Raw genomic sequence first — 9,315 nt, forward strand, 5'->3', positions numbered from 1 at the left:
AGTGGGTGCACTCAGCGTGCCCCCACCGGTTTGCGAAATCCATTCGCCATAGTCGAATGACGGAAAGACTGAACTTATAAAGCCTAAGGCCGACTGCCAGCAGTCGACCTTAGCCTTGGGGACTACACCCAGTGGGTGCACTCAGCGTGCCCCCACCGGTTTGCGAAATCCATTCGCCATAGTCGAATGACGGAAAGACTGAACTTATAAAGCCTAAGGCCGACTACCAGCAGTCGACCTTAGCCTTGGGGACTACACCCAGCGGGTGCACTCAGCGTGCCCCCGCTAACACGGAGTTTAAATCGACACACCCAGTGGGTGATTACTATAAATTCTGGAAAGAAAAGTTTTTGATAGCATATCCTAACAGAACAAGCGGTGGTCGACTGACCTGAACATTGCTTTGAAGGGCGGAACTGGCGTCGTAAGCTGCCTGGCTCGCATCCCGGATGGTCTTCAACTGCTCCATCATGATCCCTGCCTGGCGTATCGCCTCCTTCGCGGCGCCAGCTTGGTCCTCTGGGACGTGGTGCGTCGTGAAGAGGGAGGGCTGCAGAGCACTCGTCAGTGGATCTGCGAAGGACACAGTGTGTCGAGTGGTGTTCTCCTCCTCCGCGACCAGAGTCTCAGGCACCGTCACATCCTGGGGCACCCTGCCGGCAGACGCTTTCCTACTCCTTCTGTGCTTCAGCGGTTCCTCATCTTCATCATCATCAGGGAGAGTGATAACAACATTGGATGGAGCTACAGAAAAGAATCAGAATTAGAGATCATGAGTCAGTCGACTAGAAACGGTGTTAAGAGTATAGTACCAGGTTTTGAGGTTGCTGCGTCCTCCATCTCATGGTCGTCAGCCCGGGCTGAGGTCTCAGAAGTAGCAGCACTGCAACTCCAAAGAATCAGTCGACTAACTCCAGCGCCAACCAGAGATAAAGTTCGCACAAAACAAGAAGACTTAAGCAGCATGATTACCCTGATATGGTGGGGATGGACACCTTCATCTTCGGCAGGAGCTTGGTCGGCTTTGACGGGGCCGCCCTGGGCTGCTTCGACGCCTTTTCAGTCGGCGCCGGAGAGGTGGTCCGAGGGCGCTTGGTCGACTGTGTAACAGTCGCAACCCCCTTGCCACGTTCAGTCGCAGGGTCATGGACAAGCTTCGACCGCCTTTCCGAGCGCGGTGGTGCGACCTCCTCCTCCTCCTCTTCTTCGTCCTCATCATCATCATCATCATCGTCATCGTCATCATCATCATCCTCAGCGGCGTCCGAGTCCCACTCCTCCTCCTGGCTCTCGCCCCCGCTCGCTTCTCCCTCCTCAGTCGGAGCCTGTGCTCCATTGGGCATCGAGTACAGCTCAGTGAGGACCTGATAGACATCAAGACAAAGATCAGTCGACCGATCGGCAGAGAAAACAGAAATAAATGTGACAAGAATACAATGGGAAGTGGAGCAGACATACCTTGTTTGGATCACTGTGGTGGTCGAGTGGAGGAATCCTTCTGGCTCCACGAGGGTTATCCTTGTTCCCAGTAACAGCGGCCATCCACCTTTCCAGAGTGGCATCGTCGACTGCTTCTGGATTGACCCGAGTCTCATCCTCAGTCCCGCGGTACAACCACATGCAATGGCTCCGGAACTGAAGAGGCTGGATACGACGCCTAAGAAAAACCTCCAGGAGATCCATACCCGTCACTCCCTCCCGAACCAACTGAACTACACGCTCCATCAGCATCTTCACGTCAGCTTTCTCCTCCGGAATCACCTTCAGAGAGGAGGGCTTGTTCACTCGGCCCATGGTGAACTGAGGGAGTCCACTCGACTGCCCCGGCGTCGGCTGATCCTGGCAGTAGAACCAGGTCGACTGCCAGCCTCTGACTGACTCGGGAAATGTCATGGCTGGGAAGGTGCTCTTGTTCCTCACCTGGATCCCCAGACCCCCACACATTTGGACAACTTGGGTTTTTTCGTCGCCTGGGCTCGCCTTCTTCACGGTCTGAGAGCGACACGTGAATATGTGCTTGAACAAACCCCAATGCGGTCGACAACCCAGAAAACTCTCACACATGGACACAAACGCGGCAAGATAGGCGATAGAATTCGGGGTGAAGTGGTGGAGTTGCGCTCCAAAGAAGTTCAAGAAACCACGGAAGAAAACGCTCGGCGGCAAAGAAAATCCGCGGTCGACATGGGTAGCCAGAAGCACGCACTCACCCTCTTCCGGCTGGGGCTGCCACTCTTTCCCCGGAAGCCTTGCAGCTCCATGAGGGATCAGGCCCTCGTTGGCCATGTCGAGGAGATCCGTCTCCGTGATGGTCGATTGGATCCAATCTCCCTGGACCCAGCCTTTCGGCAGGCGAGATCTAGACGAAGACCCGCCGCGACTGGTGGATCTCCCCTTCGCCTTCTCCGTCGCCGACGCCTTCTTCGCGCGTTCCAGCGCCGCCGTCTTCTCCTTGACCATGGCTGCCGGCGAGACGCGCGAGGAGAAGTTGTGCGGAGGCGAGAGCGAGCGCGTTGGGCGGAGACGAAGGGAGCAGAGAGAGAATGCTGAGGCACTGCTCAAAAAACCCTCGCCGGGCGCGTTTATAAGATCCCTTCCGAGTGGATGACAGGTGGGCCCGGTCGATCTAATCATATCCTGAAACAGTTGCGCGGACGTGATACGTGGCGAAAAAAGCGGCGCGGGGATCGAGGCGTCTATGCCCTGTCCCATCCGAGCGCCGCGGTCCGCCCCGCTTCGCGCGCTTCCCCAAATTTCGTATCCCGCGGAATCCGCGAACGGCAGATCGGTCTGCCAGACGCGGGATTTCCTGCGATCCGTCGCTCGGAAATCGGCGAAGTCCAAAAGATCACTCGACGAAGGAAAAGAATGGATCGAGTCGACTGAAGAAAAGTTGCTCACTATCAACAAAGAGATTTTTTGGTTCAAAACAACGCACGACCAGTATGCGAAGGCTAATCGGAAACAACATCAACTCCTTCATCACTCAAGCCTCAATCCATTCGGGGGCTAATGATGGAGTCATGTACCTAGGGTAGGGTCACAGACCTGATCTAAGTACCCTGCCCAAGGACACCCTTAGAAGAGATCACCTTCCAGTCGACCTACGAGGGACCCACTCGACTGACTTGAAGGACTCGACCACGAAGACTCACTCGACCACCAGAAGGTCAAGAGGCACTCTGCACTGCAACGGTTTGTAATTGAGTAGACTTTATGATAGTAAAGACACTTTATGTGGGGCGTTACCAGTAACGCCCCGGACTTAATGTACCTTAAACCCTTCATTACGTGGGTTGGCTGGGCTCCTGGTGCACTCTATATAAGCCACCCCTCTCCACAGGCAGAGGGGTTCGGCACTCTGTAATCCATATACACATAATCCACTCGACCGCCTCCGGGCTCCGAGACGTAGGGCTTTTACTTCCTCCGAGAAGGGCCTGAACTCGTACATCTCTTGTGTTTACAACCTCTCCATAGCTAGGACCTTGCCTCTCCATACCTATCCCCCACTCTACTGTCAGATTTAGATCCACGACAATAGACCCGGGGCCATAGGTTTCACTAGTGGCTTCTCTCAAGATAGCATAAGTATTACGGTGGGTGAACGAATTACTGTCGAGTAATTGATAGAAAAGTGCATAATTATGAGAGTATCTAGGCATGATCATGTATATAGGCATCACGTCCGTGACAAGTAGACCGAAATGATTCTGCATCTACTACTATATTACTCCACACATCGACCGACTCCTTCCTGCATCTAGAGTATTAAGTTCATAAGAACAGAGTAACGCATTAAGCAAGATGACATGATGTAGAAGGATAAACTAAAGAAATATGATATAAACCCCATCTTGTTATCCTCGATGGCAACAATACACTACGTGTCGTTTCCCTTTCTGTCACTAAGATCGAGCAATGCAAGATTGAACCCAAAGCTAAGCACTTCTCCCATTGCAAGAAAGATCAATCTAGTAGGCCAAACCAAACTGATAATTCGAAGAGACTTGCAAAGGTAACCAATCATACATGAAAGAATTCATAGAAGATTCAAATATTGTTCATAGATAATCTTGATCATAAACCCACAATTCATTGGATCTCCACAAACACACCGCAAAAAGAGTTACATCGAATAGATCTCCAAGAAGATTGAGGAGAACTTTGTATTGAGATCCTAAGAGAGAGAAGAAGCCATCTAGCTAATAACTATGGACCCGAAGGTCTGAGGTAAACTACTCACACATCATCGGAGAGGCTATGGTGTTGATGTAGAGGCCCTCCGTGATTGATGCCCTCTCCAGCGGAGCTTCGGAATAGGCCCCAAGATGGGATCTCTCAGGTACAGAAGGTTGCGCCTGTGGAAATAGGTTTTCGTGGTGCTCCTGGATGTTTTCGGGGTACGTAGGTATATATAGGAGGAAGAAGTAGGTCGGTGGAGCCACAAGGGACCCACGAGGGTGGAGGGTGCGCCCAGGGGGGTAGGCGTGCCCCTGCCTCGTGGCCTCCTCGTTCGTTCCTTGACGTCCACTCCAAGTCCTCTGGATCACGTTTGTTTCAAAAATCACACCCCCGAAGGTTTCATTCCGTTTAGACTCCGTTTGGTATTCCTTTTCTACGAAACACTGAAATAGGCAAAAAAACAGCAATTTGCACTGGGCCTTGGGTTAATAGGTTAGTCCCAAATATAATATAAAAGTGTAAAATAAAGCCCATTAAACATCCAAAACAGAATATATAATAGCATGGAACAATACAAAATTATAGATACATTGGAGACGTATCAAGCATCCCCAAGCTTAATTCCTGCTCGTCCTCGAGGAGGTAAATGATAAAAACAGAATTTTTGATGTGGAATGCTTCCTAACATATTTCTTAATGTAATTTTCTTTATTGTGTCATGAATGTTCAGATCCAAAAGATTCATGATAAAATTTTAATATTGACATAAAAATAATAATACTTCAAGCATACTAACAAAGCAATCATGTCTTCTCAAAATAACATGGCCAAAGAAAGTTATCCCTACAAAATCATATAGTCTGGCTATGCTCTATCTTCATCACACAAAATATTAAATCATCCACAACCCCGATGACAAGCCAAGCAATTGTTTCATACTTTTGATGTTCTCAAACCTTTTCAACTTTCACGCAATACATGAGCGTGAGCCATGGACATAGCACTATAGGTGGAATAGAATGGTGGTTGTGGAGAAGACAAAAAGGAGAAGATAGTCTCACACAACTAGGTGTATCAACGGGCTATGGAGATGCCCATCAATATATATCAATGTGAGTGAGTAGGGATTGCCATGCAATGGATGCACTAGAGCTATAAGTGTATGAAAGCTTAACAAAAGAAACTAGGTGGGTGTGCATCCAACTTGCTTGCTCACGAAGACCTAGGACAATTTGAGGAAGCCCATCATTAGAATATACAAGCCAAGTTATATAATGTAAAATTCCCACTAGTTTATGAAAGTGACAACATAGGAGACTCTCTATCATGAAGATCATGGTGCTACTTTGAAACACAAGTGTGGTAAAAGGATAGTAGCATTGCCCCTTCTCTTTTTTTCTCTCATTATTTTTTTAATTTGGGCCTTTTTCTCTTTTTTATGGCCTCTTTTTTTCTTTTCTTTTTTCCCGTCTAGAGTCTCATCCCGACTTGTGGGGGAATCATAGTCTCCATCATCCTTTCCTCACTAGGACAATGCTCTAATAATGATGATCATCACACTTCTTTTTACTTACAACTCAAGAATTACAACTCAATACTTAGAAAAAAAATATGACCCTATGTGAATGCCTCCGGCAGTGGACCGGGATATGCAATAAATCAAGAGTGACATGTATGAAAAAATTATGAACGGTGACTTTACCACAAATACGATGTCAACTACATGATCATGCATGGCAATATGACAATGATGAAGCGTGTCATAACAAATGGAACGGTGGAAAGTTGCATGGCAATATATCTCGGAATGGCTATAGAAATGGCATAATAGGTAGGTATGGTGGCTGTTTTGAGGAAGGTATATGGTGGGTGTATGATACTGGCGAAAAGTGCGTGGTAATAAAGGTGCTAGCAATGGTGGAAGGGTGAGAGTGCGTATAATCCATGGGCTCAACATTAGTCATAAAAAAATCACATACTTATTGCAAAAATCTATTAGTTATCAAAACAAAGTACTATGTGCATGCTCCTAGGGGGATAGATTGGTAGGAAAATACCATCGCTCGTCCCCGACCGCCACTCATAAGGAAGACAATCAATAAATAAATCATGCTCCGACTTCATCACATAACGGTTCACCATACGTGCATGCTACAGGAATCACAAACTTCAACACAAGTATTTCTCAAATTCACAACTACTCAACTAGCATGACTCTAATATCACCATCTCCATATCTCAAAACAATTATCAAGTATCAAACTTCTCATAGTATTCAATGCACTTTTATGAAATACCCATCTTGGGTGCCTATAATATTAGGACTAATTTTTAACCAAAGCAAATTACCATGCTGTTCTAAAGGACTCTCAAAATAATATAAGTGAAGCATGAGAGATCAATAGTTTCTATATAATAAGTGAAGCACTAGAGCAAAATTATCTAGCTCAAAAGATATAAGTGAAGCACATAGAGTATTCTAATAAATTCCGATTCATGTGTGTCTCTACCAAAATGTGTGTACATCAAGGATGATTGTGGTAAACTAAAAAGCAAAGACTCAAATCATACAAGATTCTCCAAGCAAAACACATATCATGTGGTGAATAAAAATATAGCTCAAAGTAAAGTTACCGATGAACGAAGACAAAAGAGGGGATGCCTTCCGGGGCATCCCCAAGCTTAGGCTTTTGTTTGTCCTTGTATTTTACCTTGGGGTGCCTTGGGCATCCCCAAGCTTAGGCTCTTGCCACTCCTTGTTCCATAATCCATCAAATCTTTACCCAAAACTTGAAAACTTCACAACACAAAACTTAACAAAAAATCTCGTGAGCTCCGTTAACGAAACAAAACAAAACACCACTTCAAGTTACTGTAATGAACTCATTATTTATTTATATTGGTGTTAAAACTACTGTATTCCAACTTCTCTATGGTTTATAAACTCCATTACTAGCCATAGATTCATCAAAATAAGCAAACAACACATGAAAAACAGAATCTGTCAAAAACAGAACAGTCTGTAGTAATATGTATCAGATGCATACTTCTAGAACCCCAAAAATTCTGAATTAAATTGCTGGACGTGAGGAATTTATATATTAATCATCTTCAAAAAGAATCAACTAAATAACACTCTCCAGCAAAACGTTGTAGCTAATCTCATGAGCGCTAAAGTTTCTGTTTTTTACAGCAAGATCGCAAAGACTTTCCCCAAGTCTTCCCAAAGGTTCTACTTGGTACAAACACTAATTAAACACAAAAAACACAACCATAATAGAGGCTAGATAAATTATTTATTACTAACCAGGAACAAAACGCAAGGAAAAATAAAATAAAATTGGGTTGCCTCCCAACAAGCGCTATCGTTTAACGGCCCTCACTACTAGGGAAAACCCTAGCAGTAGCACGGGTATTTTGCCTATCAGTAGCGTGGGAGGACACGCTACTGATAAGGCGCTACAGCTATTCCTTAGCAGTAGCGCCTGCTACGTGCGCTGCTGCTAAGACATATAGCAGCAGTGTTTGTTCACTCCAGCGCTACTGCTAATATAGCTAGTTGTAGCATGTTTACTCTCCATCGCTACTAGTATTCCTTTTCTCATTTTTTTAAGTTTTAGTGTATTTATACACCGTTATACAAATTTTGGTACAATACCAATTATGAGGTTGTTATATAAATATGTCCATAACAGTGTGTCAAATGAAGGTGGGTTAGGTTCAAGTGGAGGCAACATGTGGTGTATGTCAAAAGTATACTACTAATCCAAACTTGATCTAGTTTGGACTAGTAGTACTTTCGATGTGCACCACATGTTGCCTCCACTTGAATCTAATCCGCCAACACAAGCTATTTAATCATCATCATAGTCATTACCACCAACAATAGCTATTTAATCATCGTAGTCATAGTGTAGCACATGTCATCATCTTCAAACTCATTCTAGCTAGCTAATCACCACCAACACTAGCCGCGGTAGCTATCTAATCACCACCAACACTAGCTAATAATAATCACCACCAACACTAGGTATTTAATCATCATAACTCATTTCTAGCTAGCTAATCACTTCTGCTGCTCTCTCTCAGCTAAAATAACATAAAACATGTGTAGCACTCCTGCTTCATCAAGTTGGAGTATGCAGATGAACCTGTCTCCTAATCAGGGGTTGCGCTTCTGATTGCTGCCCCCTAGTACTTCTCTGCGATCGTTCACAATTTTGCTCGAGTCTTTCACTATTAAGCATTCCTCGCTATTAGAAATCTTGAATGCACTAAAGTGCATTGTAGGAAATCTTGGTCGTAAGCTAACAATTCTCATGCGACCTTTAGTCTCGATCCAATGAGGCACAACATTCATCGGGAGTCTCTATTGAAGAACATCGTATAGTAACATACTTAGCAATGACGTTTAGCTTAAAAAATAATGTATGCAAAAGATGCACTGAGGACAAATAGTAAAAATCTCACCATCTTTCCTAAATAGATGTTACCGTAGTTCAGTACGAACACTATTGGTTGCATGTTTTGAGTACTAAGATTTTTAAGTCCAGGAAAATAATTTGTCTTGACAGTATGAAGATCCTTAAGCCATGAAACATAATGACCTATCTCCTCGCAGTTTAGTTCAGCCCCGAGGCAGTGGGCGGTCACGTCTACCAAGCGCCGGACATGTTTGCTTGAATGGAAATAAGCTGTCAATAGAAATTAGTTGTCAACTATTTTTGAATAAACAATATCGAAGACATAAATATGGCTGAGAAACTCACATAATGGTATAACTCGAGGCGTCTGCACATCGACCCATATGTCGATATTACCTTCAATATCATCTTCGGGACGAATATCAAAGGTGATAATCATATCAGGCTCAAATGCATAAGCCTTGCATAGTGCTTACCAAGTTTTGCATTCAAAATAGGTATAGGTGTCTGCGTTGTATAATTTTGCGTGGAAAGTATAACCATACTCGGTCTTCAAGTTAACTCTCTTTACCTCCATAGTAGTTTTCATAGGACTGAAACCTATCTTATCCAAGACAAAAACTCTTGCATAGCAGGGGATACGCTAGTAGAATAGTAAAAAAATTAAATTATAATTGAAGCAAATGAAGAAGATGTCATGCTTAAT

This window comes from Triticum aestivum, chromosome 3A, assembly GCF_018294505.1.
Source record: "Triticum aestivum cultivar Chinese Spring chromosome 3A, IWGSC CS RefSeq v2.1, whole genome shotgun sequence".
Taxonomy (NCBI): Eukaryota; Viridiplantae; Streptophyta; class Magnoliopsida; order Poales; family Poaceae; genus Triticum; species Triticum aestivum.